Below are 12708 nucleotides of genomic sequence, written 5' to 3'. Positions count from 1 at the left end.
GGGTCTAGTGATCATAACTCTGTTAGTTTTCGGGTAGTTTTAGGGAAAAGCAAGGAGGAGCCTAAAGTTGAGGTTCTGGATTGGAGAAGAGCAAATTTCAAAGGAATAAGAAGGGATTTGGGGAGTGGGACAGGATATTTTCAGATAAGGATGTAAATGAAACATGGAGGATATTCAAAAAAGAAATTTTGAGGGTACAGAGCAGATATGTCCCAGTGAGGATCAAAGGAAAGGCTGGAAGTCATAGGGAGACTTGGTTTTCGAGGAATATTGAAAATTTGGTTGGGAGAAAGAGGGAGGTGTACAAGAGGTATAAAGAGAAGGGAGCTGAGAGTTGGAAGAAGGACTACAAGGAGTGTAGATGGAATCTTAAGAAAGAAATTAGAAAACCAGAAAAAGGCACGAAGAGGCTTTGGCAGACAGAGTAAAAATAAATCCAAAGGGTTTCTATAGTTACATTAAAAGTAAAAGATTAGTGAGGGATAAAATTTGACCCCTTGTAGATAGCGAGGGTAGGCTGAGTGAGAAGTCAGAGGAAATGGGGGAAATTTTGAATGATTTCTTTGCCTCGGTATTCACTAGGGAAAAAAATATTAAACCAGTTGAAGTAAAGAAAAATAGTGGGGAGGTCATGAAGCATATAAGGATAAATGAGGAGGCTGTGTTGAAAAAGATAAAGGTGGATAAATCCCCGGGACCAGACAAAATATTCCCAAGGACACTCAGGGAGGCTTGTGGACAGATAGTGGGGCCATTAACAGAGATATCTAGGATGTCACTGGTCACGGGGTAGTGCCAAAGGATTGGAGGGTGGCGCATGTGGTTCCGCTGTTTAAGAAAGGGTCCAAATGTAAACCTGGGAATTGTAGGCCCGTGAGTCTGATGTCTGTGGTGGGTAAGCTGATGGAAAGTGTTCTGAGGGATGGTATTTATAATTATTTGGAGGTACAGGGATTGATAGGGAGTAATCAGCATGGTTTTGTCAGGGGTAGATCATGCTTGACAAACCTGATTGAGTTTTTCGAGGGGGTTACAAAAAAGGTTGATGAAGGGAAAGCTGTAGATGTTGTCTATTTAGACTTTAGTCAAGCTTTTGACAAAGTTCCCCACAGGAGGTTAGGGAAAAAGGTGGAGGCATTAGCTATAAATAAAGAGGTAGTGAAATGGATTCAGCAATGGTTGGATGGGAGGTGTCAGAGAGTAGTGGTAGAAAATTGTTTGTCCAATTGGAGGCCGGTGACTAGTGGAGTTCCTCAGGGTTCGGTCCTGGGTCCACTATTGTTTGTTATATATATTAACGATCTGGAAGTAGGGGTGGAGAATTGGATAAGCAAGTTTGCGGATGATACAAAGATTGGTGGTGCTGTGGACAGTGAGGAAGATTACCGTAGATTAAAAGGTGATTTAGGAAGGCTGGAGGTGTGGGCTGAGAAATGGCTGATGGAATTTAATACAGATAAGTGTGAGGTGTTACATTTTGGAAAGGCAAATCTAAATAGGTCATATGCATTAAATGGTAGGCTATTGAGATGTGCAGAGCAACAAAGGGATTTAGGAGTTGTGGTAAATAGTACCCTCAAGGCTGATACTCAGGTAGATGGTGGTGAAGAAGGCATTTGGAATGTTGGCCTTCATAAATCGGAGTATTGAATTCAAGAGTAGGGAAGTTATGATGAAATTGTACAAGGCATTGGTGAGGCCAAATTTGGAGTACTGTGTACAGTTTTGGTCACCAAATTATAGGAAAGATATAAACAAAATAGAGAGAGTGCAGAGAAGGTTCACGAGAATGTTGACAGGATTTCATGGTCTGAGTTACAGGGAAAGGTTGTGCAGACTGGGGCTTTTTTCTCTGGAGCGTAGAAGATTGAGAGGGGACTTGATAGAGGTGTTTAAGATTTTAAAAGGGACAGACAGAATAAATGTGGATAGGCTTTTTCAATTAAGAGTGGGGGAGATTCAAACTAGAGGACATGGTTTAAGATTGAAGGGGGAAAATTATAAGGGGAACATGAGGGGAAATTTCTTTATGCAGAGGGTGGTGGGGATGTGGAATGAGCTTCCGGCAGACGTGGTCAAGGCAGAGAAAAGACTGGATCGTTACATGGATAGGAGGGGACTAGAGGGGTATGGACCAGGTGCTGGTCAGTGGGACTAGGAGGGTGGGGATTTACTACGACATGGACTAGTAGGGCCGAACTGGCCTGTTCTGTGCTGTAAGTGGTTATATGGTTATATGATTATATGGTTTTCTCAGGAAGGGAACCATTTGAAAAAAATTTGTTGTCTATTGTCAAATTTTACAAATTGTGCCTTGCTTCAATTCAGAATTTCTATACATCACATCTCCCTCCACTGCTCCTTTGAATGATTTTTACTTGCTTCTTTCTGAAATGTCTATCCGCTGGAGTGTGTAGTGCAGACTTTTAGGTGACCCTGTTGAATATCGTGAGCCAGAAGCCTATTGATCTCTTCAAACTAACTGATGCTCACATGGAGTCAACACACATCGTAAAGTTTTCCTGACCAACTGCCCCTTTATGGATAATCTTAGCTGGTGCTCACCTAAATTCCTCGTAAACTAGTTTTCAATCTTTTTCTGCACACTATTCACAGATGTTAGATATAAGATAATGTTTTCTTGAAATGCATCTCAATGTCAGATTACTGCTGAGGATGTACTCCGACTCGCCCATTCCTGAACCACTGATCATTCACAGTTCAGCTCAGGACAGGAAAGAACAGCAATTGAACAAATCACACCATGCATTTGTTACTACCTCAAACTAGCCCACAGTTAATGTAATATCATTAAAACTAATTAAAATAAATAATGACGTAAAATTTAACAGGATTTGGAACTCATTTGAAATCCATGATTTTACCTGCACGTTCCTTAAATCTTATCTGCTTCATAAACCACTGAAACCCTATGACCGAGGGCAGGCCTGCAATATAACATAGTGCCTGAGGAAACTCTAAAATGCATTATTAATAGAAGAAGGGTTGTGCCATGTGGACAACTTGAGGACCCAGGGAATGACTACCTGAACGTTGTGGGCATGTTAAGTGACATTTTGCCTTGTTGGGTATCTGCCTTGATATTAATGATCTGGTGTGAAATGTGTTGAAGCAGCACGGCAAGGTGAACAGGGAGCCACAATCCCCTCCTTCCTTGAACACCGCTCCCCCCTCCTCTTCACTCACCATATTGCTGGGCTCTTTGGGAGTAAATGAAGTCAGTTGGTGGCATCTATCCACTGTAGTTACCTGGTTCAATAACTATCTCCTTGTTCTCTACAGTTGCCTAACAATAAAAATAGAAAGGCAAACCAACTTTTATGAAGCACCTTTCGCAATATCTGTCCACAATTTAAAACCAATTAAATACTTTTGAAGTTTAATTATCTTTGCAATAGAGGAAATATTACAAACAACTTTCAAGCAGCTAGCTCCCACATGCAGCAATCTAGGAATGACCAGTCAATCAGTTTGTGCATAAGTGAGGAATAAAGGTTGACCAGGCCATCAAAGACAAATCCCTGACTCTTCTAGCATATCAAATCAGCTTTCTAATCAAAAATTATTCATTTTTGCCAAGGATCAGCGAGGTAAAGTATTTCTGAGCCTAGTACCTTTTTAATGCCATTTGGTTGTTGTACTGGGAATGGCTGCAAATGTTACTGTATTCTGTTGTGAAGAGTATTGGTTTCAGTTGTTTCTTATATTGACTTGTGAATATTGTTAAGAAAACTTGGAGAAATTCTGTTCTCCTAAATAGTGTTTTCCTTTAAATTTTTTGTAATAACTTTAAAAAGGCAGGTGACATTGCATTGAAGCATGCTGATACATTAGTACAGTTTTCTCTGTAACTCTGAAGGTTTTTTGTTGCAAGCAATTTTAGAAAATTACATGCCTTTAAATTAATTGAGCAAAGGGAGGTACATTATGGAATAGTTGATAAACATCTATAAGAAGCACCACCCATTCTTCAAATTTTTTTTATATTTGGAAAAGTAACAATTACCGTATGTTCTGGTGGTTCATTGTCTGTTCTCCAGGGGTCGCCAGTGGTTCCACATATTTTTATTAATTATATAAGGTAACCTTGATTAGAGGGAGGGGATAGATTAGAGTGAGGGGATAGATTAGAGTTAGCTTTAGTTTTTTTTTCCTTTATTTTATGTTATTTCAACAAATGGGTTTAACATGGTCGCACAGATCATTTTAATTAATTGTTTTTGAGGTAATATAAGCAATTATTGATGTAGTTTTATCTATTTTTGTGCATGTTTACTTGTATACAAATGAATCATTATGCGCTTGCCAATTCCGTATTTATGCTTATATGTTAAACTCAATAAAATATTTTAAAAAGAAGAGAGAACCATCACAAATCTGTTGAAAGTTCAATGAATTTAACAACCAAGATGGGAATCAACTGCTTTCTTGAATTGTTGCAAATGACATCAGCGGTTATAAATCAAGTAATAGAGTTGTTCACTTTACTGACTCATCTCTGCACATCATCCTTGATTAATCGGAGATAATTGTCCAAAATGTGCCTTTGTCCAAATAATGGAGATCATTGTCTCAAAGGATTCTGTTGTGTATGGATGCCATTTGTCACGAAGAACAAACATTTAATCTGAAAGGAAGTGCAGCAACTTAAAGGATAAGTCATTTTGGACATAAATTATGCACAGTTTTTCAAATAGTAGAACTTGCATAATTGAAATCTTCAGCCCTATCAGCAATATTATCCACGTTACCACCTGGATTTTGGTTATTTAAGTTATTATAAAAATGCTAAAATAAAGGAAGAGGTCGCTCAGCCCATTCAGCTTGTGCCAATTCCTAGGAGAGGAATATCATTCCCTGCTCCTTCCCTGTGGCTCTGAAAATTATTTTCTCTGCAATGCCAAACCAATCCTTTATGAAGACATAGATTAAGTTTATTTGTACTGCTTACTTGCAGGGAAATCTTTTTAAAATATTTTATTTAAGCTTTAAGAAAATACAGAATGTAGGACTCAATTCATATAATAACAATAATGTATAGAATATAAAATCATGGGAAAATATTCATAGGGTCCCAAAAAAAAGGAAAGGAGAGTTCCTCTTCTCCCAGCTCCCCTCCCCAGATTCTAAAGAAAAGAGGATGGACAGCAGGGAATACAGGAAGATAAAAAGAAAGAAAATAGAAAATAAAAGCAACGGGAGCAAGGTTCGACACCTCAGAGTGACATAATTTTAAAGTATTATATTTCTAATAAGGAGGTCACTAACTGATAAATATCAAAATAAATTATACAATCTGGGCATTGGGTTGTCAAATTTTGTCGAACATACTGTACCTATTCCTAAGACTATAAGTAATCTTTTTAAGGGGAATATAACTTTGCACTTCCATGTTCCAACGATCTATGTGAAGTAGGGAATCATTTTCCATGTTACTGCTATATATTTCCTGGCTATTGACAACACAATTTTAATCAATTTAGATTTACTTCTGGAGAAGTTAACTTTATAAATGCCAAATACCCCATAAGAAACAATTCCAGGTCTAGAGGGAAGTTCACCCCAACAATTTTTGTCTCACAGGGAAATCTTGATCACATAAACTCTCTCTGAGTAAAAATATATTTATGTTCACATTTGGACTGGTTGATTTCTGATATATCTGTGACTAAAGCTCAGTTTCCTCCCTCTACCCTATCTAGACCAGCCACGAGCATCTACCTCTTTCCTCAGTCAAAGGCCTTAAAAGAAGCTCTCACATAAGATCAGGGCACAGATGTCAGTTCAATAGTGAATAGAATAAATATTACACAAGAAGACTTGAATTCACCTAACTCATGATACCCAAGTCCAGATACAGAAACCACTCAATTTTCAATTCTCATTTTCCTTGAAATACAGATATTATCTATCTTCTGCTCTCTGTTCTCTAAAGAATTGATTTATTCTCTATTCCAAAATGCTTTGCCAGATTCTGCATTTGCTATATTTCAAAGAAATTAATTCATGTTGATAAATCTAGGTTTGAAGAAATGTCTTTAGCTATTTTTAGTTGCAATTGCAACACTGCTCATGTCTCAGACTTGTTGAAATCAATGTGCATTAGTTTTGATGGGCAAAATCTTACTTCACTCTTTGGTGAGACATTTTACAAGTTGCTAAATTGGTGTGAATAATAAAACTTAACACTCCTTTACACTCCTGTTTGGCTCCGAATCATGGGTCCTTTACCGGCATCACCTACGGCTCCTAGAACGCTTCCACCAGCGTTGTCTCCGCTCTATCCTCAACATTCATTGGAGCGACTTCATCTCCAACATCGAATCCACGCTGCTGAAGATCAAACTGCGCTGGGTAGGTCATGTCTCCAGAATGGAGGACCATCGCCTTCCCAAGATCAGGTTATATGGCGAGTTGTCCACTGGCCACCGAGACAGAGGTGCACCAAAGAAGAGGTACAAGGACTGCCTAAAGAAAGCTCTTGGTGCCTGCCACATTGACCATCGCCAGTGGGCTGATATCGCCTCAAACCGTGCATCTTGGTGCCTCACAGATCGGCGGGCAGCGACCTCCTTTGAAGAAGACCGCAGAGCCCACCTCACTGTCAAAAGACAAAGGAGGAAAAACCCAACACCCAACCCCAACCCACCAATTTTCCCTTGCAACCGCTGCAACCGTGTCTGCCTGTCCCGCATCGGACTTGTCAGCCACAAACGAGCCTGCAGCTGACATGGACCTCCATAAATCTTCGTCCACGAAGCCAAGCCAAGCCAACATACATGCTTCTATTTTCACACGTAAACGTGTGTTCTGACTCAATTGCTCAACTTTTCGAGCACCTGTGTCAGGAATTATTCAGGAGTTATGGGTTATGGAATTACATGGATACAATAAGAACCATACAATATTGTTCTTCAACTTTACATTTGGCCTTGCCTTGGTGGTGAGACCAAGGACAGACATGGCTGTGTGGGAATGCTACAAGGAATTGACATTAATTCATGTCCTCCACCTCTTTGAAGAATTCCAATTCTTTGGGCCTCACCACCTCATCTTCATTATGGACATGCCATCCCTATACACATCTATTCCCCATCGGGGGGTCTCAGAGCCCTCCAATTTCTTGAACACAGTGCCATTCAGTCCCCATCTACTAGCACTCTCCTCTGCTTGGTATAATGTGTCCTTACCCTTAACAACTTCTCCTATGACACCTCCCACTTCTTCCAGATCCAAGATGTAGCCAAGGACACAAGAATGGGCCCCAGCTACCCTGCAATTTTGTTGGCTGTGTGGGGCATTCCCTGTTCCAATCCTACTTGAGTACCACACCCCAACTCTTCCTCCACTACATCAATGACTATGTTGGGCCAACATCTAGCTCCCATGCAAAATTTGAGAATTTCGTTAACTTCAGGCATCATAGTTGGCATAGCAGTTAGCGCAACACCTTTGCGGTCCCAGCAACTAGGACTGGGGTTCCCGTACTGTCTGTAAGGATTTTCTATGTTCTCCGCATGGGTTTTCCCTGGGGCTCCAGTTTTCTCCCACCATTTGAAACATACCAGGGGTGCAGGTTAAGTTGGTGTAAATTGGACAGCACAGTCTCCTGGACCAAAATGCCCTATTACCATGTTGCATCTCTACATTTTTTTTTATTAAGATAAAACTGTGGACAATTTCCACCCTTCCCTTAAATTTATCTGGAATGCTTTTGAGACATCTCCCCAATTCCTGGACCTCTTGTTCTCCATCTCAAGAGCTCAAGTATCCACGGGCTTCTATTACAAACCCACTGACCCTCCAGGCTCTATGGATTAACCTCTTCCCGCCCTGTTTCTTGTAAGGATGCAATTATTTTCTCCCAATTCCTGTCTCCAATGTATCCATTTCCAGAGTGAGGCCTTCCACTAATTTTATGATTTAATTCTCAAGATTCCCATCACACCACTCTTCTTCCTTGGGCTCATACTCCTGTGGCCAGGTCTGAGTTTCTCTGGTAGCTGTATTTTGGCAGAGCTGGTGTGCATTTACTTGTATGTGGTTTTACTACAACTGGCATTTCTGGTTCATATATAATAGAATGTTTCAACAGGGGGCCAATGCACAAAACATACACGGATGTACCAGCATTGTTCCTTAACGTCCCTTTAAGTGTAGGATAATTTCTTCGACACTATCTTTTTAAAATAGCTGAGGGAATAGGGACAGGAAATTTAAAAAAATATTGAATTGCAGAAAGGGTAAGTCAGTAATTGAAATTTACTATAATAAATTCCAGAATTGGAGGATATTTAATCCCACTCCTATGGGAAACAGAATCCTATTGGAAACCCAAAGGATTTGGTGGAATGCTAGTGTTGGAACTTGTCCAAGAAGGTAAAATCAGGCAGGGCATAAAGATGGGATTGGATGGATTTTAAGTCCTCTGGGCATGGTTGGATAAAACTGTCTCTTATAGAATGTGAGAGCACACTTCACCAAAGGCTATAAGCAAAAGGATGAAAAGGTAATGCATTGTCAACCACTCATTTATGCAATTAAGATGGCATAACTGACACCTATCACACTGTAATGTCATTTATCATCAATAGAGACACACCTGAATGACATCTGAGTTCATGTTTGTTCTCCAGCGTATTGACACTTTGAACTAAATCTACAGCACTTTCAGAATATTGTTGCTGGAAACCTTTCAGTATTCATCTTCAATGAAAAATAGATGAATATAACTGATCAATAATTCATGTTTTATTTTTCCCATAATGTGTAATGAGTCGGCAAAGGACCACTGCGATGGGAAATTGTAATCATATATTAAATGTCATTTTTAAGCAATGGAAAGGTCAGAAAATGGCACGTTAGTCATGAAAACCTGGCAGCTCCAACCTCTGCCAGCTCTCTCACTTCCCACAATGTGGGAATAGTACATTAAATAATTGGGCAGTGTGGGAGGGAGGAAGAGAAGTTTGTTTTGAATCAGACAGTGCAATGGATGGGGTGAGGTGACAGCACTGACAAACCAGATAACAAAATGTGATTGGATCATAAATGCAAAGCAACGATATTGATTCAAGAATTTAACCAAGGTATTGGGGCATTCTCACTCCCAACCATCTCCATCCTCAGAAGTGGTGAGCCATCCATTACAACTTGTCAATTAGAGATGATGAGTGAGTTTTGCAACTGTTTTAACTCCAGTATTACAAGCCCAGAGGATCCCAAAACCCAGCAGCAATAGATATTCACCGAGACAAATGGTTACTTAAACAAAGGTTCCTTATAATTATCTTTAAACATGAAAACAGAATCCCACTTTAACTTATCACTATTGACTTAACTCACCCCCTTCCAATTCTAAGTGCATGTGTATGTAATGTGTGTGTAAGTTCAGAAATGTTCTTTGATCCACAGTCCAACCTCACATCTTATTCCTCCAAGTTCACTGGTGCCAGGCAATTCTTATACTGTGCAAAGAATTTAACATTTATAAAGTTCACCAGGCTTTGGTGCTTGAAAGGTAAATGGTTACCGCTCAGGAAAGTCTTGTTGGTTTTCAAAGAGAGATTTGTTATATGCTGGACACCCACAACTGACTCCTTTCTAATCAGCCACTTCAGTATCTTGCCAAAGAAAATTGCCCCTTCAGGGTTCTCCAGATGATACCCTCTTTTTTTCAGGTCACCACAGAGTTCCATTTTATTTCTCTTATTTCAAGTAAAACATTAAATAGCCAGTCCTCTCCTCTTGCATTGGATTTAACCAGGCTGAACTAAGCACTCACAACCCGTCTTCCAAATGGGGATTTCCACAAGCTTGACAGCTTGTCCTGTTCCAGTCCCAGCTACTGCTGCTCACTGTAAAACTGAGAAAAATGATATCTCTCTCTCTCTCTCTCTCTCTCTCTGTGAGAAAAAAGTCTGTTTGACTCTCTCTGCTTACAAAACCACATGACCCTCCTAGAACAGCAAGTTCCACTCCAGACAATCTGTGGCTCCAACAAGTTATTTAATCTGTTGCCTTTTTGTAAATAATCCATTAGTGAAGTCTCTTGGACACACTTCAAAGCTTTTGCAAAGGCCCTGGGGCCAATATGTCTAGCATTAGCAAAGCTGCAGTATTTTAAATAAGATCTGTTTTAAAGTGTTTGTATGTGACCTATCCCAATTTATCTCCCAAAACATATCTATATACTGTCACACCAGGCAAATGGGTTTCCAAAGGTCTGTGAACCAGGAGAGAGCACAGAGTCTTTGAATGGTCAGCATCACATGGAACGTCTTTACAGTTGCTCTCTGCAATGTGCCTGCTGCATTCCATTAAACCTTAATAAATGTTTGACAACTTTATCAACTTTGTTGATCACTTTCACACTTCTAGGCCTCCCCACTTACTGTTTGTGGAGGGCCACACAGAGTAAGAGTGAACTGGGGAGCCATAAAATGTCCTTGTGAGTAAAGTATTTCATACGCACATTAGCTAGGAGATAGTCGTTGAGTTTTTTTAGTAAGTGACAAAGATGTTACAGGCTGTAAACATAGGCTTTTGGAGTATTGTGAACATTTTTGGGCTTTTCATTTAAAGAAAGATTTGCTGATGTTGGAGAGGGTTCAAAGGCGGTTCACTAGGATAATTCAGGGAATGAAAGGGTTATCATATGAAGAGCTTTTGAGAGCTCTTGGCCTGTATTAGTTCAAATTTAGGAGAATGAAAGGGGATCTCATTTCAAATGTTGAATGGCATGGACAGAGTAAATGTTTCCTATGGTGGGAGAGTCTAGGACAAGAGGCACAACACAGGATTGAAGGGCACCCAGTTAGAACAGAAATGTGTTACAATTTCTTCAGCCAGAGGGTAGTAAGTCTGTGGACTTTGTTGCCACAGGTGGTAGTGGAGGCCAGGCCATTGGGTACATTTGAAACACAGACTGATAAGTTCTTGATTGGCTGATCATCAAGGGTTATGGGGAGAAGGCAGGGTAACAGGGTTGAGTGGAAAAATGGATCAGTTCATGATTGAATGGTGGGGCAGATTTGATGATCTGATGTCTTTAATAAGGCATTGACAAGGTCCCTCGTGGTAGGCTGTTCCTTAAGATTAAGGCACATGGAGACTTGATAGATTGGATTCAAAATTTGCCTGACAATTGAACACAGAGGGTAGTGGTGAATGTGCATCAATAGAACCAGAGACCCATAGAACATTACAGAACAGAAGCAGGCCCCTTTGGACCTTTTAGTCTGTGCCAAAATATTTTTCTGCTTAGTGCCACTGATTTTCACCCAGTCCATGGCCCTCCATATCTCTCCCACCCATATATCTGTCCAAATTCTTCTTAAATATTAAAATTGACCTTGTATTCACCACTTTGGCAGGCACTCCCACCACTCTCTGTGTGAACAAGTTCCCTCTCATGTTCCCCCTAACTTTTTCCCCTTTCACCCTTAACTTATGTCCACTGGTTTGAATCTCACCTACCCTCAGAGTAGGTGGGTGTCCAACGTACTGTTCTGTAAAATTATGTGATGGGTAGATAGGATAGAGAGTCTTTCCCTATGGTGAAAATATCAAATACTGGAGGACATACCTTCAAAAGAGGGAAGGAAAGTTTAAAGGAGGCAAGTTTTCTACATGGAAAGTTTTAGGTGCCAGGACATTTGTGCCACAGAAGACTTTGAAGGCCAGATCATTGGGTATATTTAACTTAGAGGCTGACAGGTTCTTGCTTAGTAATGGTGTCAAAGATCACAGAGAGGGGGCAAAAGAATGGGATTGAGAGGAAAAATACATCAGCCATGGCAGAGCAGGCTTGAAAGGTCAAATGGTCCAATTCTGCTCCTTTGTCCTATGGTTGTATAGAACATGCTACCAGTGAAAGTGATGGAAGAAGATACAATGACAATATTTAAGAGCCATACACATGAGCATCATGAACTAAAAGGCTGGACTGTCCCTATGTTCAAACCACAATATGTGGCCCTTGACCCAACTGATAATCAGAATGAGAGATTGCAGGAGTCCTCTTACCTCCCACAAGACTATATTGGCAGAGCTTGGGTCCTGGTTGTTCAGGACACAAGTTAAGCAGACTTGGGCTATGGTAGGTTCTCCGAGGACAACGAGAGTAGGAGGAGCAGAAGGACATTGGAAGCCACAGGAAGGACATTCCTGCTCACCGTCCAACCCCTCTTCTTCAGCTGAACAGAGAAGGCAGGATTTATCTGCATGAATGCAAGGAGCTCTGTGAAAATAAGACGATTTTCTGAGAGGAGTCCACAAGGTAAAATTCCAGTGAAAAGCACCTACACACTCCAATCCTTCACATCACCACAGTTTAATAATCAGCTCCAAGAACTTGTATGGCAATATACGATTCCCTCACATTTGACTACGAAGCTGTTCTGAATATTGCATATGATTCCCTGATCCTATAATATTTCTGGCTCAACACAGATTCTCTGTGTTTTCTGTCAGGTGCAACTGATTTATGACCTGTGTGTTAAATACTCTTTCCTTGGATCAACTGCAAGCTGCAGATTCAAATTCTGGTTTAGATTTTTGCAGCAGCTAAGAGTAGAGCAGATACAACACACTGAAATGATTAGACATCAATTGGTAAGGAAACACAGCGAGGGCCAATGTTGTTCAATGATGCCAGATTCCCGATTAGCTTTATTTTATGCAACT

General features: G+C 40.3%; 1 long non-coding RNA gene across 1 annotated transcript; it reads right to left on the bottom strand.

The window, feature by feature from the left end:
* Positions 1–4401: 4401 nt before the first annotated feature.
* On the bottom strand, positions 4402–12672 carry LOC138752307 (uncharacterized). Its single transcript, XR_011350506.1, has 2 exons — positions 12049–12672; positions 4402–4648 (listed from the first exon to the last, which is right to left on the bottom strand). It is a non-coding gene; the product is annotated as an uncharacterized lncRNA (long non-coding RNA).
* Between the last annotated feature and the right edge of the window lie 36 nt (positions 12673–12708).

This window comes from Narcine bancroftii, chromosome 2, assembly GCF_036971445.1.
Source record: "Narcine bancroftii isolate sNarBan1 chromosome 2, sNarBan1.hap1, whole genome shotgun sequence".
Lineage (NCBI taxonomy): Eukaryota > Metazoa > Chordata > Chondrichthyes > Torpediniformes > Narcinidae > Narcine > Narcine bancroftii.
This window is presented reverse-complemented; position numbering and strand designations above follow the sequence as displayed.